The sequence below is a fragment of the Manis javanica genome, chromosome 5 (assembly GCF_040802235.1).
Source record: "Manis javanica isolate MJ-LG chromosome 5, MJ_LKY, whole genome shotgun sequence".
NCBI classification, from domain to species: Eukaryota; Metazoa; Chordata; class Mammalia; order Pholidota; family Manidae; genus Manis; species Manis javanica.
The window spans coordinates 109413758-109439065 of record NC_133160.1 but is presented as its reverse complement, the minus strand read 5'-3'; the positions used below and the strand labels follow the sequence as shown (position 1 = coordinate 109439065).

Below are 25308 nucleotides of genomic sequence, written 5' to 3'. Positions count from 1 at the left end.
AGGAAACTGATGCTTGGTGGAGGGAAGCAATTTACTTAAAATTCCATCAGAAGTAAATAGCAGCTCCAGGATTTGGATCCAGAAGAGTCAACTTCTAACACCTATAATCATAACCACTACAGCACTACTAAAATTCTCTACCCTGGATATTTGTACAGATCTTTTAAACCTACATTTGATAATGAAATACTTGTAGATAGGAAAACAGGAAAAAATGCCTACCTTGATGAAACTTTAATCCAGTGGGAAAACAGAAACTAAATACATTACAGATTAAGCCCAAAAAGCATTATGAAAAGGAAAATAAAGTATCAGAAGAATTTATGTGAAACAGACTTCTCCTACTTGAAACCACAGAAAGTGAACTAGCACCTCTAGAACTGAAAGCACAGTACAAGCTAGAACATAAGGACAGGTGTAGATTAACTACATGAAGCTCCCCAACTATGCATTTTCCATTTTGGATGGGACTCTCTTTATGACTGTATTCATGCTTCCATCTTCCTGAACTGAATTGTCTGCACATACTCTCGAAGAGAAAACTTCATAATGATGAATTTGATTATTATACCCAGATGTAGTCCAGCAGGGTCCTCAGAGCACACTGGGAAATGCGAAGCTGTTCCTTCTTCCACTAAACGGCCCCGGACTGCAGCATGTGGCTGACTCATGTGTCTCGGTTCTCTCATTCCCTCCCTTGCAACTCTTCTCACTCATTACTGGGTTGTATCACCTTTTGCAGTCCCACTGCCCCAAGGCTATTGTCCTGCTCCTAATTTGGCACCAGTATGAAAACCAGATAACCAAACCCATTAAAAATAGGTATAAGCTAAAAATAGATAATAGTGTAAATAAGCTGGAACTCTTTGACATCTATTTTTATTGACCAGAGAGTTGTTTATCTATTTATTTCCATTTATAGCTCTAGAGTGTGTTTTAGGTTGTGGGAGTTATTGATCTATGTTGTAACACCATACAATTTAAAATAATATGACCTCATAAAGATTCTACAAAATAAAGTCAGTACTCTGATTATATGTTGAATATAGAACCATATTTTTTCTACATATGACCGTAATGTTCTTAAGCCTACACTTCAACACATTACCAAAATGAGTCCAATTCAAATGGTCTCTGAAATCTAAATGAAACCAAATTCACATTACGTACACACTCTCTCATGTAAGCGTACGCATATCCAAATTGCACATCATTTTTCTCAACTTGAAAATTTTGCAAGTGTGCTTTGTTGTATTCCCTTATTTAAATGCTTGGCTTTAACTTCTTTTGCAGATCACAGGCTAAAAGGAAACAGCTATTATATTTTATTTTTTTAAGAGAAAATAAGTGGAGTTAGCTTTATAAGGGTTGAAGTCAGGGACACCAGCTGCAAACATTTTATGCTTACTGATGTATCTCCTTTCCTAAATGCCACTTGTGCCAACAGATAGTAAAATAAATGCCCTAGGATCCATCTCTCTCTCCCCTGTCTCTCCTCCCCCGCCCCCTCTCTTCTCTCTCTTCTTTCTCCTCTCTCTCCACTTCCAGATAAATGCCAGTCATTTGGCCAGGGCTAACTCACAGAAGGTACAGCAGGCACAGATGGCACTAATGCATAAATGTAATCTAGTAAAAGAATGCCAACGCCGACCCAGAAAAGGTTCCAAATAACTGCAGCGCACTGACAGGAAGCCTGGGATTGGCAAGGTTAAAGCCGCAGCTCCGAAAGCTCACTGTTCCCAGATCAACAATAGAGATTCTTGAGCAAACGAGCATATTTCACTTATTTGCCACAGAAGTATTAATTTCGGTGGTATTTAGATAAATGGTATATCCTTAGCAGTAATACTAAATGAGGATAGTCTAGTTTGTGCAATCATCTGAACACATTCTTTGCATGTTTATGTGTGTCTGAGTAGACTCTTTCCTCTATTTCCTTACTTTATTCTGTTCTCTTATAGCTCTTATTACCTGAAATTATTATTTGCCTATTAATATGCCAAAATATACCTTCCCAGTTACTCTCATTCCTATCACTTTTTATAGGACTTCATATATTCTATAGTTATTTTACATATTTGTTTTCTGTCTCCTGAGTTAGAGGCAAACTCCATGAGAGACTTGATCTATCTTGTTCACTGATGTCTCTTAGTGCATAGTAACACATTGCTGATTGAATGAATATTAAAGAAAAATGAAGGGAATGAATAAAGGCACTCCTTAGCATATGCTTACATGTTAAATAACAGTATTCTGATGTAGAAATTTATTGCAAACTGCTAACATGCTACCTTGATGAGTTAATATTTTCTCTCTCTCTTTTTTGTTTTTGGTAAGACTAAGTCATATCACCATACTCTAAATTTGAAACAACACACAAAATACCCATTATACAGGTAAATCAAGACCTTTAATTTTCATATTTAGTTAAATTCTAAATACAAGCAAAACATTAATGAAATTACTTTTGGCTAGTAAGTTTAACTGTGCCTACCCCATAGTTAAGTTTGTTTCATGAAGAATGCTTCCAAGAAAAGAAAATGGTTAAAAATGTAATGTGTGATTCAGTCTAGAGAGAGCAGGAAGGCATTCCAGGAGGGTAGTGACAGCAATTCAGAGAGGATTTCCTAGTATAGTTATTAGTAAAATCTACTTAGCAGTTCTTTCATGAAGGATACACTAGTCACTGAAGAGAGATCTTATATATTTCCTCACGACTGACCCTGTGACTTCTATTAAGAAAACAACTGAATAATAGTACTGGCCATTGCTAAAAATAGGTAAGTTTGTAACAAGCTCCTAAAATTAAAGTTCATGCCCTCTACCAATGTGGAGATTTTAAAAATTATATATTTAAAAACAAAAAACAAAAAACACTCGGCCAATTAGAAGAAGAAGCCTTTCCTCCAGGCTGACAGACTGGCCAGCACAGAGTGGGCTGGATTTCAGGGGCTACCCGTTGGCTCTTTCAGTTTCCACCTTTATGTACAATGTAACTTGCTCAAATAGAAACCGCATCCCTGAGATGATATATAACTTGTGATGGTACATCACAGATCACAGATGTGAAAAGGAAGTAGTGACAAAGAGTTGGGGGCAGGTGCCGAGGGAAAAGTATCCATTATAAAAAGAGAAACTCGAAGGCCAGCTGGGCTGGAATAAAGAGGACCTGAAACTGGGAAATGCCAGAAGGAGCAGTCACTAGGGTGAAGGCTAGGTCAAAACACTAACAGGAGGAAGCATGGTCAAAACCAACGTGCCAGACAATGCATTGGCATTTATACTTACATGCCTAAGGTATGTGACACAAAGTAGGAAAAAGTCTTATTTCTTTTGGATGCAGAAATCATAATATAAAGAGATTGTCAGACATGTTTATAATTCAATCCAAGTTTCTGGAAATCTTAGTTTGTGGAATTAGAGATGAGTATGCTATGCCCATTTGCATAGAGGTTGGCTACTTGTTTTTGGAAGGAACATCTGCTATTTCACAATCACCACGATGATATGTAGTGTATTTCTACTGTGGTCTAGCTGTCGTATAGCAATATTAAAGAGTGACACTTTAGTTAATGTACTCTCAGGAGACAACCCAGCTTCCATCAGGATCTATCTTTGTAAACTATATGTCTCTTCCAAGAAAAAGCACCAAGAACTATAATCCCATTGTTGTAAGAAAATGGGATTTACCAGAATTTGACATGTGTACAACCTGATTACAGATCACATATTCTAATACTAAGATATTATACATAATTTTAAATGTAGGGAGTAACTACACATCATTGCCAGTATTACTATGATGTTACTTTTTAAAGGAGTTAATTTTCAAATCATTAATCTTAAACAAGTACTACAAACATAATTAATCATAGGTACATTCTTTTTTGCTAGATTTTTAATCAATCTTTATTCAGATAAATTTTAAAGCAACAATGCTATTAAACACTGATATTTTCAGAGCTTCTGCCATCAGAACTTGGCTACTCCAGGAACTATTACTACTCTCTTTCTTGAAATAGCATTGTAACTGGTAGAATTATATCAACTCTAATCTCTTTAGAACGCTACTTCAGACATCCCACACGGGAAGTTTTCCCCTTAATCTCACATTCAAAATCGAAATGAACAGCCAAAATATTCTCACATCTTTCTAATTCTATCAAAGTTTCTTTTCAAGATAATTTATTTACTCCTAAAAGTTCTAGTATAATTGCTGATGTAAGGAAATAGTGAAATATTTCAACAGTATTCAAGTTGTTCTCAGGAATTGGACAATGAGGCAAAAGAAATGAAAATCATCTATTAAAACTAATAGAGAAGAAAAAAACACGTGAAATAATTAGAAGGCAATTAATGTAAAAAATTACTGCATAATATTTAAAATAATTCACTCTAAGCTCTGGTTATTTAATGCACCATGGATTATAATGACCTTTGCACTTAGAATCAAGATGTGATTGTACTACCCAAGGCTAAGTTACTATCCTTATCTAAAGTATGCTTATAGCTAAGTATACTATACTTGTACATACAAGAGTACTATCCAGGGGTAAGAGCTATTTTTTTCTACCTCTTGCACAATTCTAGACACAAAGTCATCGAGCAATGAATATTTGGCAATGCATTCATTCCATCATCTGAAGGCATTTTTCATCATAATCTTTGTTACAAAGAAAAATGTAGTGATGATCAGTTTTTTGCTTTATTCTTAAGAAATTAATAAATGAATCACTCCTAATTTTATACAGTTTAAAAACACCCATAAACTTAATTAAGCCTTTAATTCAGTTAGAGAGAATATGAATCAATCATAATAGTCTCAACAGTAGCATTAAGAAAACAAGGTGCCCATTTCAGTTTCTTAATGAGGCAATTATCAGTAATAGGAAAACCTCAAAAGATTCAGATTTGGCTCAATTGAATTCCTTTAAAACCAATCTTATTTAACCATCTAAAACAGCACAAAACAGGGCAGAAGAAGAAATTCTCTGGAAGATTGTTTGCAATACCCATAAAAGCTTCGACTAGTGTGGCTGGTTTCTGATCACCCTACATTTGGACATGTCTGCACTGACATTCTCACTGTAGTGAATCCACAGAAACTGTCCATCTGCAAGTGACTTTTCCTGCCATTCACTTGGGCTACTTTTTCCTGACTCTAATTTGCAACTTACATCTATCCCAGTAGAGATACCACCTGGATCATGCCATTCTCAAACAACAGATTTTTGTCTCATTATCTAAACTAGAAATGAGGAAATCATAAAATACTGCGTCCTGAACAAGGAACAACCTGAGTAGTTACATATCTAATGAGCCAAATTTTTTTATCAAGCATCATCTGTGTACCTAGCACTGTGCTGGTGGTTTTAAAACCCACTAATAGCATTGAATAATTGATTGCTTCTCAGTAAAAATAAGAAATGATATTATGACATTTAATTACTTTTTTATACTAGTACTCATAAATGACTGCCTTACTCATTCCTCATTTTTAGGAATTTGTTGTTTCAACTCTTTGCAAGGTTGATTTTAAACATTTCTATTGCCCATTTAGACAAGAACGGTCAGAAGGAAAAAACACTGAACAAAAAGTTCTCTGATAAGTCTGAAGACAACATGTCATTCATTTCCAAGTTTGAATTAAGCTAACTAAAACCTACCAGAGGCTTTGCAAAAGCCTACAACGCTGGTAGTGCTATTCATACAAATTACACAAAATATTTCATTCTAGAGAATATCTTTGTGAACCATAGAATGGTGATAGAAAAGCAAGAAAACGAAGAGAGCTCCAGAACCCAAGCCCTCTAAATATATTCAAAACGCTTTTTCATTTTCATGCCAGGCTTTCTATAACCAATTCAGTGCTTACAGAAAAATTTAAGTAATGTTGAAAAAGAAGTACATTACCTTAAGCATTGCTGCTTTGTTATCCATGGTGGTTAATATATTGTATTATATATAAGACTAATTACTACTGCTATACTCATTAAAAGCCACTAAATCACAAGACCATTTTAAACTGCTGCAGTAGGAGAAAAATGTTCAGAGTTTTACAATATCGTATTCTGGCATTAGACCAAAAAAATAGTACTGCATTACTTGTGTGGGGAGAATGTGAACTTGAGTTCTCATCTTGAAGCGTGTATTTCTAATTTGTATGACAAATAAAAGGTATTTTTTTTTAGTCTTCACACTAAAAAAAGGCCTGCTCTGCCTGTCACTATGTAAGAGCAAGCCAGTGGCCTAAGCTGTAGTCCATATGGTTGTTACACATACATTTCTGAGTTTGGTATAACATGCTTTGTGTTGGCAATTTTAATTTCAATAGCCTCTTAATCTTTTAAACACGTTAAGCATGTCCAGCACTGCTGCCAGACGCTCCTGCTCCTTTAACTCTCTTTCCCTGTAGTCCGGTGTTTTCTCCCTGAAGACCGAGGTGTTAGAGGCTGACTCCGGCCAATAGGACAATGAAGAAATCCAACTGAAATTAGAGTTGTTTTGTAATTGCCTGATAACACAAGTTTCTATGCTTAAGCTTTCTAAAATTAAGCATATACGCTCTTCAAGAAGAAAATTCTCTGTTTTTAAAACATTACCTGAATTATTTAACTCATGAATCGAGGCATAGTTTCAAGCAGCTTCCCTGGAGACAGAGTCATCCACGCCAGAGCTACCTGAGTGATGAGCACCAGTTTGCTCGCCTTCCTGGCACATGCCTCGTGCAGAGAACTACCCACCCAAGGCCACAAGAAAGCACACCAGTGGAGATTTACTGCCCCACAGAAGACAATGTAGTATATTAAGCCATGTGCACAAAAAGTTCAATATAGAAATCTCTTTTTTAGGAATATGCCTCAGTTTCTTTAGATAGCAGTAGATAAACTAAGTATGAAATAATATTCTTCAAATTATTTTGAGGATTTTCATGTCAATCATCATCTGTCTTATGTGATTTTATGGAAAGAAATGTACCGATTTCCTATGTATTATTATTAATGGCCAAAATATTAGTTAACATTCATTGAGTATTTACTCTATGTCAGACAATGTTCTAACTGTGCCATATGTATTAACTGACACAATCACAGAAATGAAGCAGGATATATATATATATATATATATATATATATGACATAAAATAAAGCCAGGAGGCAATTTTATGTTTTCTGCCTTGATAAACCTACTATTTACTGATTTGAGATCCTCTATATAAGTTGAAACTAAGACACTCAGTTTTTACTAGATACCTCTGCAACAGAACATTCAGACTCATTTTGTGTTTGTGTTCATTTCTGTTCATTCTTCCTCCAGATTTAGCCATCCCACTCCTGGTTGAACAAGGTGGATGAAGGTGTCCCATGCCGTCAAAAAGGTCTGAATTACACCAAATTGAATTTATTTTGGTCAGCACGAGTAGGCCTTATTTTAATATATTTGTTCTGACAGATAAATACATACCCCAGATTTTGCCACTAAGTAATGACCTAAAATCTTAAAAAATAAGACTAAAAAAACTGAAAGCAGGAAAAGTAAGTTCTTATGCAGAGCATGTAAGGTGGTAGACACAGAGTGAGAATAAAACTGAGAAATAGAGACTGACAATTTTGGAAATATAATCATAATTATTGTGGTAAACATTCTGAGTTTCAGGCACTGGGCTATGTCCTTTACTATCTCATTTAATTTTCAAACAACCCCGTGTTATGCTATTACATAGCAATTTCCATTTTAAATATTAAAAAAAATAAGTTTCAGAGATTCTAAAGTGCAGGGAGTTAATAAATAGTACACTCAGGAGTGGAATCCAGGTATGATTCAGACAGTGAAGGGTTCCTAAGTTAGGTCACATACCCCTGGAAATGGGCTCTAAGATGAAAACTTGTGTACAAACATTTATGGGGGCCTGGGGAGTGCTTTCAGAACAGCCCCTGTTTCTGTGAAGAAAGCAGGATTGGGCAAAATGAAAATCTGTGCTGTGCTGTAGTTTCAAAAGAGGCATCGACCAATTTCACGGGGATCTCTGAAGCTGGAATGGCCCTTCCAGTTGCTCTAAATCACAGCAGAGGGCCAAGCCTTTGCATCCCCACATCAATCAGTCACTGAATGTGGACTGCCTTACTGTTCCTGTTGAATCATCAAAGGAACTACAGTTTTTTATAGTTCTCATGAACTGCCCAACTTAAAAAAAATAAGAATAGGTGATGAGCCACAAGCCTTCCCTTTGTTTTTATTTTTAATTGAAGGCATTTATTTTTTAGGATGGTTAATGCTATCTAAACATATATGCCAGATAGTTTATATCCTATAAGCTAAAGTCTTAATCTTAAGATCTTAGGATCTAGATGCCATACAAAATAAAAAGGGCACAAAGTTTTATCTCTTCTCCTACTAAAGTGAAGATTTATATACCCACATAGACAATATTTCAAATTGTTATGAATCTCTTCTGTGTGCATATGGCAACAGAGAAGAAAGTTCTCATAAGCAAAATAGAAAAGTGGAAGAAAAAAATAGTAATTATACTGCTTTGCACTGCTACCTCCTCTCACATCCCAATGTACTCTTGGATAGCAGTTCGATTAGGTAAATCTGATCGAATGGGTAGCAAGGTCCTATTTACAACAAGGACTGGCTTGGTATGACCATCATTCATGTTTTAAGTGCTACAATGACTAAAGAGCAAGATAAGCTCAAAATAAAACAACATAAAATGTTTATTATTTTGCTCTCCAGCAGAATATTTTCTAACCTACAGTTTCCAATCATCCTTTACTGTAGGTGATGTCAAAAACACTTTGCACAAACAGAGATCTGTGTTTCCTTTGCCACAGACAATAATCTTTAGTGTCTTCTCCTGATATGCATCACTCCACTTGCTCTCAAGAGGCACTGGATATCTCTCTTGCCTTGCCCTCACCTTACAAGGCCACATTTGAGTGATGATACATTTATTGCAAAAACATATAGGCATGCACAATGATTATTATCTACTGCTAAGTATCTTTTCAGTAAATACTACAAAAGTCTAAAAAAGGTTGCTTCCCAAACTTATGTATAAACTTAGTATCACAAATAAAGACTTGAATAAGCCCATCTAAAAACAGATCTCTGTGCTCTCTATTCATTGTTACAAAATTATACTTTATCCAGAAGGTACATATTTGAGAAATTAATTTTAGCTTCAGAGAAATCTCCTTTGCATTGAGTAACAATCTGGGAACTAAAGAAAATAAATTGCTAGTTGACTATATTCAGCTTGCAAAATCAAAGCTTTTTCCCAGTTAATGGGAAAAATAGACCCAAAAATAAGTGGAAAAACTTCTCTTTATTAGACTTTCTCAATCAGTGTTCCATGAGTGCATTAAGACCTTTGAAGGCATCTATTGCATATGATAGACTAACTTCTCACCCAAGACTTAATGCTAGATGTGTAGCATCCTTGGGGAAATGAGAAAATAGTCCCCTAAATTATCTCTGTTCTGTGATTCTGATAGACTCAATTGAAAAATTGCACTTAAAAAAAAAGGGTTCAGAGAGGTTATCTAACTTTCTCAAGTCAACCAGTTGGCACGTTCAAATCTTATACTTGAACCTGGACTTTTGACAATTTTGACAATAAAGCTGTGGTAAATCACATAATGAACATACCGCATGAGTTATTCCAAATTTCCACATGATACTTTGTTTTCTTGAAGTGTCAGATTAAGATACACAGACATTCAGAAGCACATTTTAGACTAAACTCTACAAAGTAAAATAAACCATAACAGATGCCTATGAGTAAGATCTTAAGCAAAACAAAGATAATACAAATCTAAAAAAAAGTCACAATCTTCAATCTCTGGGACAAAGGAACTGCTAAACGCATTCAATAAATATGTAACAATAAATATGTAACCTAAAATCCTGATGGAAGTCCTTTCCATTTCAGTGATTCAGTGAATCCCTGTGTCCCTCACACTAAATGCAGAAAATAAAAGAAGGAAAAGAAGGAAAAAAAGGAAGGAAAGAAGGAAAGAAAACTGCCCTTGGACATAACTTAGATCTTTAAAACAAAGTTTTTCATTATAGGCATTCTAAGACTCTCTGTGCATGATTTATTCCCTTTGGATTCAGTCACCATCTTTTCCTTGAGTCAGCACTACTATTCCTTTCTCTAATTTCTACTTTGGCTTGTCAGTACTTTTAGCAGAACAAATAGATACTCTAAATCTTTTGGCCATACTTTATGTTCAGAAAAATATTATCCTTAATAAATGTCTGGCTATTATGTAAAAACTAAGGAGATGAATCCTCCCAGTATGAACGACACAATGAAAATGGTTCAATTAAGATATAAAATGTATTTGGGTATCATGAGATAAAAGGAAAGACAGAGGACACAGGATGTGGACACAGGAGCTAACATGGGTCTGGTATACTATCACATGACACATGTTTCAAATGACTATGAGCTGTCTGTTAAATAGAGGATGACAGGTAGTAATTATTCTAATGCAGTACCTTGTACACTAAGCAACGATGGCTGAGATAAAATATCAAATGCAGGTCATTAGTGATGACAAGGGCTGGATTCAGCTGCAGTAGCTGTCATTGTCCCAGGTGGGTAACCACACTGCCTTAATCCTGATCTCTACAGAGGTCCTGCCTGGATAATCAGTAGAGCAAGTTTAAAAACATGAGTAATAACATATACAGAAACACATACATAAAACTTCAGTGTTCTCAAGGTCCCAAGAATTTACTTCTTGGTAGCTTATATCTTTACAAAGTCACTAACTCCAGTGCAATGTAAGTAAAAGCTTTGATATTATCGAATTCAGTTTATACTTTATCACTTACCAGCTGTTTGACCTTTGTTACTCTCCCACAATTATAATGGAGAACCTACTGCTTATGATTACATTAAAAATGAATGTAATATAGCTGGCACATAGAAGTTAGAGGTTCAGGAACATGTGAAATTCTTAAAAAGTTTTGCTAAAAATACAATTCAGAAATACTATAATTTATGAATTATGGTCCAATATTTAAAAACCAAGGCACACAACTGATGACTATGTTCACAATTTTATATTAGAAAAGCTCTGCCACAGCTGTCATACCAGCACTGTCCTTTTTGAATGTGAATGGTCCCAACTAAGTCTATAAAATTATAATAAAACTTCCAGCCTTAAAAAATTCCCACTCAATGCTCATTATTTTATTCAGTATCTGTTCACATTTTTAACTATCATCCTAAAACTTTTTGTTAGATCACCAATCTTGGAAACAATTACAGAAAACAGCAAAAAAATTCCTTCATATTGTCATTCATACTCTTTCTCCAGCCCATTTAAGACTTCAATAGTTAACTTTTTGTGCCATTCCTTTCAAAACATTAAGTATCATTCACCTCATTCTTTTAACACTTCACTTTCAGATAAAATAGTTCACAAGAACCTGCAGGCTCTCATCTCTCAGTTATTGCCTTATCAATTTATGACCTTAGAAAAATGGCTTTGGAAGAAAAAAGGTCACATCTCCAGTAGCCAGACATCTGCATCTTTTGAAAGAACGAAGCTATTGAAAATAACTGCAACAAGTTAAGGACTTCAGAATTTTATAAACCAAAGCTATTATTTCTTTTTCTTCCTCCCTCCTTCCCCCATTCCTTCTACCCATCCATCCTACATCATTATATTTTTAAAACACCTCAATTTTTATATATTTCATGCTATCAAAAATGGCAAGTTGGAAAATAAGAACGTATATTAAGGAGAGTTCAGTTGGGTATTTCTAATTTAAAAAAAATTAAAACAGATGCTAGTTTTGACCCACAAGAGAAAATATATCTGATGTTTAAAGTGGGACAAAACTGATCTTCAGTCCCTGAAACACTTCCAGTTTCAATTATTCAACTCTCCAATCTCCATTTCCAGGAATGATTTTTCTGCAAAATCCAGCATAACTTTCTACTGAGCACTTCCAACTTTTTTTTAAAGGTCAATTCCATGGGACCATCCTCAGCTGCTCTTTCTCTCCCTTTCCTCCCGACTCACACCTAGCTTCACTTAGTAATTGAGGGCTGTTAGGGGCCCCTGTCCAACTCATATTCCCATTCTCCTGTAATCCATTACCCCCTTGTCTTCACTGGGCCTTCACTAGGTGGTTCCTGCATTAGCCCAAACTTCTTCCATTCTTTCCTTCAGTTTATTCAAGATATACTGTCTGTCACCAAGCTTATACTTTAAAAACAAAACATTTTCATGAGGTTCTAACACAAAACTAGAAAACCAAATTCAATGAAATATTTTTGTCTTATGGGGCAAAAGTTCAAAAAGCTTGGGAGACACTGCAATAAATATTGATGGGTATTGATTGCTAAGTGTTAATCTAATATACTAGACCCTCCAGAACTGGATATAATCTAAATTTATTCCCTACTATTTCCCCACACGTAGTTTGGAAGTTGCAAAAGAAAATAGTTGAACCACTGTCCTGGGACAGATGTGAACTTTCCTACCTTCTCTACCTGTACAAATTCTTCAGGGTGAACTCAAATCTTTCTTCCTCTATAAAATGTCATCTTATCTCCTAGATTGAGGTGCTTGTCCTTGATAACTCAAATAGCAATTAATATTGTTGGGAAAATGGAAGTTCCTATGGCAGGATCCTCACCTGACCCTAAACTACCTGATGATGTAATTGGCCAACTGCTAGGCTAATGCTTCCACACCCATTAGCAATGAACTAGTGTTGACTGAGACTATATATAGAGCTCTGGGCAGAGGCAGAGATGGAGGTGGGTTACGGACCTGCAGACTTGCAGAAGTGATTCTAGTGCTCAACCTACCACCGTGAGAATAAAGTTGGATATAAATCATTTTATCCTGTGGGGTAAATGACAGAATTTCGGGACTCTTCCATGTAGACTTAGTTCATTTACACATCAATAGGCATTTATCACTGCAGAGCTTACCAAAGCTCTGGAGCAAGGGGTGGAGAGAAAACGGCTATTCTGTCTTCCTCTCTGATCCTGGTACATAATCGGTCTGGCGTCTGCCAGTCACCAAGGACCCACCAATGGAGTTTCTCCTGGAAGCGATGGGTGGGAAGTCAAGAGTGCCCCGTGGCAGCAGAGTGCAAACAAAAGCCAGGTGAGGCTGATGGTGCTGAGCCTGGCCAGCAAATTTGAGCAAGCTGTGAGCAATAAAAATGGTTTCTCCCAACCTACCTTTACCCTTATTTCAGTTTAACCGGTTTCACAGGGGGATTTGCCCTGGGCCGAGGAACACACTTCCCCCAAAAGGTATGTTCCGCTGTCATTTCTCGGTCTCACCAGATCCATAGCGAACTTGCTCAGGGCTGAAACCCTCAGGGAAGACAAATATACAGACCGTTCATTTGGAAAGTAATTAGACAACACTTCTGTGACATCTCTTTTGCTACTGCCTTAAATTGGTATTTAAATACTTCTTTATTTTTATATGTGTATTCTTGGTCCTTTGAGTAGATTATAAACTTATTGAAGACTATGTACTAATTATTTTGGAGTCTTAAAAACTGCTTAAAAATAGTGGGTGCTCATGAAGAAATGATTCATTTTATTTTTATGCCTTTTACATCCAAATTCTAGCATTTTTTAAACCTCCAATTGTAGATTTATAATCGTGAAGATAATACATATAAATATCATACCACTCTGTTATATAATATGTATTATAGATTATCTGTAATGCATTCATGTATGTATCACTAAGAATATAATGCAAAAATATTTTAATTCTTCAAAACAGTATATTTCAATAGCAACATTATAGATTTCAATGGCATACAATGGTAGAAAATTGGTTTAGGAATTAGAATCCATCTAGATTACACAATTGGCTTTATTTTTTGTTTCTGTTTTTACTTAACTGAATTTTGCTTGCTCTGCTTAAGTTACATTTTTGAGGGCTTACTTTATTCCCTGTTCCAACTAGATTACAAACTGCAGCAGGTAGGAACTATCTAGTCATCATTACATTTTTTAAAAAGTTTATTTCTCTGAATTAAGATCTATTGACAAGATTATAATTCAGTTTCTTCTCAGTCTAATTTTATTGAAAAACATCTTAACCAAAAAGTTAGAAAAAGTCAGAAATGTGTTTAAATGCTCGTTGTTTTCCAACACACCAAAAGTTCTAGCATTAATAATTTAAAAATTCAAATATTTACCTGTAGTCTTTTAACCATACAATTTAATTAATACTCTTTATTATTTCAGTGTTTTCCCTGTTTCTTATTCCTAAAGATTTCAGAAACAAAGCAGTAAATGTTTACAAATGATTAGGAAAGCTGTTTACTATAAATATACCTTGTGCTTTAAAATACAGTTTACGTGAACATTGTTCATATGTCTTCAATCACATAAACTGATCACTATTATTAGTATTTTTACATGAAGAGAGTACACAAAATAATATCCTGGGGATAAGGGAGACATTATTTCTTACAATTTGGCAAAAAGGTATTTTCTCAGCAAAATAACAACAATAATAATAATGTCAGCATGCCATGACATAAAATTCTTTCAAGATGCCTCATCAAAAACAGGACCAAATACAGCTTTATCATGAGGAAAACCTGGCCTCCCCATAGGAAGTGTAAGGAACAGAAGGACCACATACACTGAGACCACAGTACTGATGGCAGACAGACTGACAGGGAAGCGACCTTCAGCTGTTCAACCTTCAGCTCCCTCTACTTACATGCTAGCAAATTTTCTTCAGAGGAATGGCTGGCAGCCTGTTTGCCTCAATTTTCACTAATATACCTGAAGAGACACTTTAAAAACCCTGTCAGGAGGATGTTTGGGGATAATTTTGGGCACACCATTTTTATTTTCAGCTAGATCAAGAAATAAATTTGACAAGTAGAATCCACTGCTTCATAGATCAAAATGAGAGCTGAAGCAAGAGAGAATGATTGAGGAAATAAACAGTAAATTTAATGTAAATTTAACAGACATCTAAATTGATGATCAAATATTCTGAAAACTGGATTTTAAGAAAGATTATAAACAATAAATGATATAATGGTGCCAACAATATTCTAGACTAAAAATTATGGCTTTTCTGTAGTGAATATGAGCTTTGATATGAAGCATGTTTGGAAAATATAATTCGGGATTGTGGCATAATCTTAGTCTCCAGATGGAACTCATTTTTTTTAGTTTGACTTTATAGGTTAGAAAGAAAAATAAATTTTAAAATATTAAAATTAAGAGTAACCTGATTTATTTTCTATCACTAATTATATTTCATTCCCTTTTTTAAGGAAAATTGTCTTATAATTGCTCCTAGGCCTTGACAGACACCTGCATAGTATCTGTAGGGGCCCAAAAATCAATCTACAAATAATTTTCTGACCACAGTATTTACAACAGTGTGATTGATTAAAATAGTTAATATTTATGACTTGGATATTTTATATTTAAATAGTCACTAGTGATTCCCATGTTACTTAGTTTACTAGTATTTCCCATGTTGGCCTTTAAAATTAATTTCATTTTTATAATTTTCTCAGTTCAACTCAAGGGTCTATAAATTGTAACCTAAACAATGAATTCTAAACTGTTGCCTTTTGTGTATAATTGGTCAATTAATTTTGAAACATAAGTGAAAGCAGAGTTTAAATGGTAAACCATGTTTTCCAATAACCTATTTAAAGTTCAAAGAGAGTAATACCACTCACTCACTACCTACATGCATGTCCCTGGCAACTTACTGGGACTTTATGAGCCTCCATCTCCTTATCCATGAAATGGGGGTAAAAATACTTTGCAGTGAGTTGTTCTGAGAATTGGAGCAACAGATGTAAGGTCACTGATACAGTTTCTGGCACACAGCTGCTGCTCTATAGATTAAGCTGGTTATTAATAATAATGACACTAACATGTGCTGAATTCAATAGAACTATTTTCTTATACAATTTTTTTGTTAAGTGTATTTTCCAACTGCTGACATTTATGGTGGCCATCGGTTTTTGATCCTGACGCTGCCCCAACATCACTACAGTTATCTAAGGCATATTTTACACTGGGGTCTACTCTGATTTTTTTTCAATCTTTTGTTGTTTTAAAAATGAAGCTAAAAGTTGCTGTGTTTCCCATTCTTCCTAGATTCTTGTATTTCCCAAAAGCATGCTACTATTTCTACCCACACTGTATTCTTAACAAAATATTTTTGATATACATTTGAATTATTTAAGGTCTAAGAATTTATGATTAAAATAATATTATTTGAAGATTTTTCTATTTCTAAACAATATCTAAAATACACTTTTATCTAACTGATCAAGTGTAAGGTAATTCTAAATATACAAATAAAGTTATGGTCAAATTATTGTCCTCAGAGGTTTATGTTAAGACCATTTAAAGGCCAGGGTGCCACTACCACCAGGGTGACAAGTGTTATTTGTCATCTAGTTAGCTGTAGGGGAAAAGACCACTCAATAAAAGAAGGGTATTTAGGTGATTCAAGTCCAAATGATTGATTTTTGTTCACTATTGACAGCTCAAGTTGTAAAATCAATTCCAGAGTAACTCAATGGGAGAAGAGTTTCCTATAATTATGTATACTTTATTACAGGAATACATTACTTCACTGCTTATAATGGCACTAAATAAAATAAACTTTGTGGTTTAATTATTTTGCAGTTATAACACAAGGTGGCAAACTGGAACATATCAAAATGACAATGGAGATAATCCAGTATTACACATTAATATCTTTTTTTTGAAAAGAAGAGCAGTGAGAAACAGACAAGTCTTATAAAGACAAAAACTGGCATGAAATTTAAATATACTGGTCTCTTAGACCGATATCCTTTTTACTTTCCTCCATGTGCAGTTATTTTCAGTTTATGTAAAGCATAATAGTAGAAAAATATCCATTATGGATCTAGAATCATAGTATTGTTTTATTATTCAAACATGTTGCAGAATATTATAAGAAATATGTGCCATTTTTAAATTGTTATAAAATGTTTATATAATTATAGATGGGCTCATGAAATGCCTAGTTACTTAAAAAGTACAAATTAATTTAAACAGATTTGTAAACAATGCACCAAACTTTCTACTTACATAAATTCATTCATCAAAGATTATTAAATCCTACTGTCTGAGAGGTAATGCACACTGTTCAGAGGATACCCCAGTGAACATAACAGGAAATATCCTATCTTCAAAGAGCTGGCCTGGATGGTATTAGATAAAAACGAAAAGATTGCTCAAATCCAAATGTATCTTTGTGGTTGTTTCTCTATAAACAAATGAGAAATTAGGACCAAGAGAGGAGGATATTTGTGCCAGGTTTCAAGGTAATCAATGACAATATAGAAATCCTGAGTCTCCTGACTCCCAATACTGTAATCTTACCACAGGCTTTAGGAACTGCTGTAGTTCTGCCTTCGTCCCATAATTTACCTCCCCAGTTCCTAGTAGCTTACTTCAGCCGAGTACTGTAATTCCTGGAATATACAAGCTATTTCACCCCTCTTGTGCCTTTGAACATGTTCTTCCTCCTGGGGCACACAATTGAAGTAGAGGTGGAAGATACTGTGTAGGAAGAGGCTGAATTACACAAATTCTAAGGTCCTTCGAAATGCAAAAGATCCTTATTCCATGTAGCTTATTAACTTTTTATGGAATTTATTGCCACTTTTTAAAAATATTATCTTTTATATATAGATGCATGCAACATTAAATTTACATTATGTATAGACATGCATATCATATAGAGAGTAGTATGCATGCATTCTGAACATACTAAAGCAATGTATTGATATGGTAACAAATTGATACTTTTTATACCAAAATAATCAAATTCAAAATTGAAATTTTTAAAATACTTCCCTACCTGTATAATAGCCCTAATTCAGTCAATTGTTGACTGAATAGGGAGAAGAATGAAGTGTTGCACTGTAAAATGACAGCACGGCATCATGGAGCACTCACTGAACTAGAAATCAAAAAGCCTGGGTTTCAATCTAAGTCTGTTATTTTCCAGCAATGTAAGCTTGGGAAATTTACTACATATCTCTGGGTCTCATATTCTTCATCTGTAAAATGGGAATGATGACACCTAACTCTTAGCACTGGTTAGGGCTGACAATACCTAACTGAACATACCTAAGACAAAGTAGGTGCCCAGTAACTGTAAGGTGAATCTGAGTTATAAATTTTCCTGTGAAATATTTCCTCTTTCCTGAAATAATGAGAGCCCTCAACAAGTGCATGCACTATCACACCCATTAGACATATAAACACACACATGTACTCACAGGCACTATATTGCAGCCTGAGCTTTAACTACCTATCTAAATATCCCTAAAATGAGAGGAAGAAGACCATTGACAAGTCAAGAAAAATATCTGAAACCATGACTCTCTGACTTTCTTTAGCTAATAAACCTAAGCTGATACCCTAAAAGTTGAGATTGCTCTTAGAAAAAATAGTTACTGTACTCAAGAAATTACATGACCACTTGACACTCCATCAGAACTGCTGTATCATAATTTTTATGATTCTTTTTGTGACTCATGATGAAAGACTATATACAAAGATAAAAACATTTACAGATAACATATATACAGAACACAAATTATCTCCATGCCTGTCCCAAATTTATTTGAGAACCTTCCAAGACCCTAATTCTACTTCCATTTGATTATATTAATCCCAGTTCCAAACCTTTACTGGCTCTCCACTAACTATAAATTAAAATCTGAACTCTTGGTACCCACAAATTTATTGAATTGTCTCCCCAATAATTAGTTACTGTGTGAAAAAAAATAGGTTGATAAATAAAAGAAATAAATACTATTTCATTGTCATACTTAGTTACATTTAGAGCTAATCATAAAACACACTGTAAAGAAAAAATACATGTATCAAAGCCAAATCTGTGATTTTAAATTTATAGACAATAATATTCAAACCACTGACAGAAATTCAGTTCACAGTCCTCAGAAAATATACAGGTAAAAACTAAAGTATTTTAGTGTATTGTATATTTTATTTAGACATTCTCTTTTTATTCTGTCCAACTACATGGAGAATATAAGATAAAATCCAGAAATCATTATTTCTGAGATTCCAAGCTTTATATGCTTTTTAAAGATTTTCCCAAAAGAATTGCAAGCCATTATTTCAAAGCCAAAATACTCATAATTAATACAGTTGCAATTTCACATTGAAAAGTATCACAGATTCAATAATGAAGGGAGATTAACTAACAAATGTGAGTGGAACAGCCACAGGGGGAGAAAAAAAGATATTTTAAGAAAAGACTGCTTAGTCATTTCAAGATTCAACTTGTTTCATTCCAAATGATTAAGGCTGCAATCGTGGAATATGCAAACTTACAAACATAAATGTGTAGCTTATTATTTAAACAAACACTTCAATCTCCAAGTGCCTACAACATTTTTAGGGAAATGTCTCTTCCCCACTCTTCTTTCTCCTTTTTTTTCCCCTTCTTTTCCCCTTTCTGCTGCTGATCATCCCTCCTTCTATTTCAGCCCATAATCTGTCTTTCCCCTTCAGAGAAGTATTTTGTATGCTGGTGAACATGAAAGTACTATTATTCAGATTTACTGCTGTTGCAATACCCAGGAATTTTATTTGGATTTATTGTTACTTGTCTGTAATCCCTAACAGCCCTACAGTAACTGCCAAAAGGTGAAGGCCTGAATATTAACCCAGGGAAATGTTAGACGTAAATGAAAATATTTATGTAAGACAGACAGACACACACACCCACAAAACTGCTCTCCCTCTTAAACCTCTTATTTCATTAAAGAGCATCTGATACAAAAGCATGAACAGTATATTAAGGGCTTAGCTTCAGTATTAATAACTTAGACTTAAAACTCATGGCAATTAATTAAGATTAATGACAGAAGTCATCTCCTTTTCCCCCATGTAACACTTCCTCCCATCTCTTCACTGCCCCACTCCACCAACCCTTCCAAGCTCATTTCAGGCTGTGAAAACTGGAGATCCTGAAACTTTGATCTTTTTATCTGCTGACTTTTGTATCTGAGATTAACAAAGTAGACTTTAGCAAATTTACAACCAACAGCTCAGACAGCTGTCCTACATTACAGAGTTAATGGAAAAGGGACTAATCAAGTTAAGAACATAGGACTAGTTCAAAAATCTGGATTCAGAGTACAGATAAAGCCATCACACTTCTGTGGAGTAGGAACTGAGATCAACCATCAGCTCTCTTAACCTGTTTGTTGGGAAGAGCCAGCATTTCTGTCTGGACTAGTAAGGCACCCAGAGCTAACATAAGCCATACATAGGTCTGCACAGAAAATGATTATGAAAGAGACTGACATTAATGTATGGTTTCACTGGGACAACACAGATCTCATAAGAACTCAAATCACTAAAAACTCTTCTTGGATCAAATACGAAACAAAGATTAAATCTGTTTTTGAAAAAATATAAGAATGCATTAAATATAAAAATATAAGAATGCATCTGCAAGTAACAAAGTAATAACCGTATCCTGATAAAGAGGATTAATAAAAATTACAAGCCTTCATTTATTCAGAACTCAACCTAAGGGAGAATGATTGTGTCATGCTTTTATAACTCAGAAAATGTTTAATAGGTTTAATTATAAATTAAAAATTAATCATCACCCCAAAATGATAAATCTCAGCTCCATATAAATAACATTTTTATGTGTCAGCATCTCTAGCCATATCTTTATAAGAAATAATTCAAATTTGTCAAATTTCAGAATTGCTCTGATGTCTTAATTTTCTCAGTGGCTTAGTTTCATGGAAGAATCATGAAGGTAAAATCATAAGTCATGATAACAAAAACTTAAATTGTACAAAGTCAAAATAATGTATTTCTTTAAGAGTCACTACACCTTAGTGCACATATCCCTCAATAGCTCATTCTAATCAGTTATTATACAACTAAGAATGACATTAATATAGACAATTTGTTCACTGAATCACTACCTTGTGCACATTACAGGGAAATATTGTGATATGTTAGCACAGGACATTGTGCCCAGAATTAGAAAGTTAAAGTCTTAACCCTGCTCACTGAGGCATGGGGCTCATGAGATCTGCTGGGCTCAGCTTAGATACATCAGGTGAAGGGTAAAGGGTGTAACTGACAGAAAAGTTGTGTAACTAAAATCTGAAAGTCATACATACAGAATATAGTGTAAGTACAGCTAAACACAGATAATGTGGTGACAAAAGGTCATCCAAGAGGAAAATTCACATAAGCTCTCACAGACATGCAAGTAGAATTTGGGTAGGAAGCTAAAATTGTCCAAAAATGTTGTCCCTGATGATGACTGCAAAACAGTGCGAGTCTGTGTGCTCTCTAGGGAAAGGTGAGATGGATTTAAAAAAAGACCAAGGATTACACCTTAGGAATCAACCAGTGAGGACATACAAGAAGGGAGAGAAATGAAAGAGTTAAGATAATCAGACAGTAATCACTCTTCAGAGCTTTTATCTGTATGCTATGTATATAAATGTGCTATTTGAATTCTTTATTGAAATCTGTTTATGGATGTACTTACTCTGTTAGACAACTAAGATATATGATAGATGAGTGTGCATAATGGCAAATCCATATAATCCTGTGTATGTATGTATAGGCAATTTTCCCTAGGCTAAAGCTTAATGCTATTTCAGAAAAATACACTGAATTCATAATAAACACTTGTTAAATAATTACTGTCAGAAAGTAACTCTAATAGAAAAATTTGCTATAAGCAGAAAACAGTGCTTGATTTTAAAAAAACTATTTGAAATCTCTAATTTTGATTCAAAAGAAAAATGTGCTTAGTACTGGACAGAATTATTTAAAAAATACATATAACACTTATCATTTTCAGCACACTGACCTGTTGTTAAGAAACATTACAGGGTTCTAAATTTTAGTGAATTAGAGCATCTTTTTTTCCACATTTTCCAAGTGAAAAAAGCTAAGGAGATATGAGGTATATTACAGAATAAAATGATTCTGAAATAGGAGTTAGTGAAAACTATCCCAACTCCATTAATTTTTTTTTTAAATGCATAGGAGGAAAAAACAATTTTTAATCCAAAGTCAGATAAAATGGTAAGCAAATTAATGTCTGCTGGTATTCCTAAACATAACTTCTTGCAAAGTTTGAAAATCATTTTTATTTTATGTCTTAGTTATATCAGTTTCAAATTTCTCAAATGTTAAAAGGTTGTGATTTAATTCAGAGTAGAAGTGATGGGAAATATAAAGATTGATAAATATTTTATATATTTTTTAAAATCCTGTCTTGTTTAGAAATAAGTAAATGAAAGATATTTAGCAAAATAAAAGACATTTATTTTTTCTTCAAAGTATATATTTGTATATTGTTAATATAAATTCATTTCTAAGAATAAGGAGACAATAAAAGCCTCCTACTCAAGCCAATTTCCTTAACTGAGTTATGAAGCTACCCTTTAACAAAGCTTATGAATGGAAGTCTGGTAGACATAAAGGCACCATCATAATGCACTATGGTAAAATAATAAACTGTCTGCAAAAAAATGCACTTTCCCCCCCTTTGTCCTGTGTCCTCTGAACTCTCAACTGAAAATTGGATGTTTAATGTATGTGGAGTAATACAGATTTTTGTAAATTATTAGAAATTATAAAATTATTTAAATATGTTTAATCCTCTGTAATTAAATTTATAGGCTATACATAAATTGCTCAGAAAGTTTAAAAAGGTTAGAAATTGTGTCTATGCCGATATTTCTGCTCCCAAATGGATAATTTAATTGATGTCAAAATGCTCTACTGCAAACCTACGGAAATGTGTTTAACCCTGAACAACCAACATTAACTCTTGATATTTTAAAAGTATTCTTTTAGTATGCTAAAGCTCCCTAAGAAAAAAAGTTACATACAGAGATTTACACTAATATAGCAATTTTTGTTCTTTGATTATCAAAAGCTTGCTGATCAATTTTAACCAAGAAATATCTCTACCTAAACTTGCAAGTTAATACAAAAACAGACAGATGCGGAGATGTAAACAGGAGGTCTGGCCTGTACCATTTGCCACTGAGGTTAGCAGGCTCCTCTGGTACCTTTGAAATGAAGCTACACTACCTATAGATTAGTACTTTTTTTCTGTAGATTTTTTTTTTTAATTAGAGGACTGCCATTGGGTTCAGTCAGAATGGACATTTTTTGTTTTGTTTTAAAGCAGCTACCACCAATCATTTTTTAAAAAATGAAAATCATACCTGTGCAATTTAGCAAAAGTCCTCTCATCATAATAAATTTAGTTTCACTGGAAACCCACTATGCATTTGGGTTGCTTATTTCTCCACCGACAGATGAAAACTTCACCACATACTAGCTTCAGTCCCCAGGTCACTGCTCCCCAGCTACTCCCAAGCCCAAGAAGCCTCTGCATCAGCACCTTTCCTTTACCTCACGATTTTCCCGCATGGCAGGGACTACCTCAGGTGAGGGAACCTAAATTTTATTAAACATAATAGTTGAAATTACTACAGAATCTTAATTTACTTACCATTCCCTGGAGCTTTACTTGTCAGGTTAATAGGTTAATATGCTAATTTTGTTATATACGTGTGTGTGCACAATTACGAGTTTTTGCAGTATTCCTGGAGAAAATGATACATATTCTTGATATTTTTCTGGCTCAATTTAGGTGTTAGAGGGGAAACCCCTCAAGAAAAGAAAAGTGCTTCCTTTAATATGTAATTCTTATTTCTGACTTAATATTTTAATATCCAACTACAGGTATTGAGCTTTTATAAACAGTAAGAAAACTAAAATCAGTGCAACGTTCTAAATTTTGTTTTACTGAAAATGACATGTATCTGAAAAAACACCGAATTCCAGTTCATCTTCATGTAATAAGCCCCGTATGTTTAAAAACAAACGGTGGATGCACTTCACCGGTGTTCCTATGACTAGGGTTCTTGTTTTGCAGTACCTAAATCTACATCTGCTTATTGGGGAATGAGGGATTGCGGTCTGAAGGTTAACATAACCTCGATCACCGCCAAGAAGCTCCTTGGAGACTTGACTGGTTTGGGGAACAACTCCAAAACCAGCGCTGCGCTTGCTCCTTTCTTCCCCTTTCTGCTTCTCTCTTTTCAAATTAAAACAAAAAAGGAGAACGCATGGTAATGCATCATTTATAAATTACCTTGTTATTGCAAAAACAAAACTGCTTTGAAAACCAAACAAACTCCTGCTGCGGACTCCAGCATGTTTGATGGAGGCCCTTCAAAAGAGTCCATGGCTTAATGGAGGCTGTTTGTGTGGAGACTTCAATCTGTACCTGCTGTCCCCCGTCACTCCCTAGAAACTTGGCGGCAGATGTTGCAGCGTTAAGTTGTCTCTGAAGTGGCTTTCTGTCCTCGTCTCCCCACCGCAACGAAGTCAGACTGCATTAGATCTCTTTATTTGTGCCTAAGGCAAGTTTGGGAGCGCAGCTGTGTCCACCGCGCTCCTACCTTTGGTGTTTCAGGCCTCCAGGCAGCGAGCGTGAGACCAAAATGGTTCTGCCGCTCTCTACCTCGGCTGACAGTCCGGCCGCTCGCTGCGGGCTGGCGAGGCCGTGCCGCTGCGGCGAACAGATGTCGGCGACAACCTGCTAGCTTACACCTGCACGCGCGGCCCTAACCTCGCGCGCCGCGCGCTGAAACATTCATGACTCGGAGGAGTTGTGGCCGCAATCAAAGCTCGCGCCCGGCCCGCGTGCAGCCGCGGAGGCCGCCCCCTCCGCGGGAGCTGCGGCGCGCAGGGAGCGGGAGCGAGCCACGGCGCCGGAGACGGCTCGCGTCGCTTTGATACTTTATGCCTGAACTTCAATTACTTGATCAAGGACTTCAGTTCAGCAGTGAATTCTGCCAGTGGGCCCGGTGAGGCCTGTAAGCAGTACAAGGAGAATATTTGGCTTGAAATTCAGCGTGACGGGCCTTGCAGTGGAAACTTACGCGGCTCCGGGCTTAGTTCTACATACGCTGATTTATTAAACTAACCTCTCAAGAGGAAGACTCTACCGTAAAGAATTTATAAATAAATGACAAGATTGTTTTCCACGGTAGAAATATGCCGTTGACGAGGCACAGGTTCTGTTATTTTGGCACCGTCAACCACAACCTGAGAAAATTTGTTTTATTGTCTCTTAGGAAGCATTAACGTTTGTTTTGCCTATTTTTTTTAAGAGTGACTATTACTTCTTTTAAAATTCAGAAATGGGAAAGCATTCTTGTTCCTTT

General features: G+C 35.2%; 1 protein-coding gene across 4 annotated transcripts in view; it reads right to left on the bottom strand.

Moving 5' to 3' along the window:
* Nucleotides 1–25308, bottom strand: part of ANTXR2 (ANTXR cell adhesion molecule 2) — a 135429-nt gene that overhangs the window by 22526 nt on the left and 87595 nt on the right. For 2 of the 4 annotated variants that reach the window (XR_012131702.1, XR_012131704.1), the window contains exons 17-18: nt 13223–24955; nt 10510–10654 (exon numbers count right to left, since the gene is read on the bottom strand). The exons of 1 other annotated variant lie outside the window; for it this stretch is intronic. The gene's annotated coding sequence lies outside the window, so the exon portion shown is untranslated. The remainder of the gene's footprint in view (nt 1–10509; nt 10655–13222; nt 24956–25308) is intronic. One more of the 4 variants, XR_012131703.1, reaches the window with a different exon arrangement.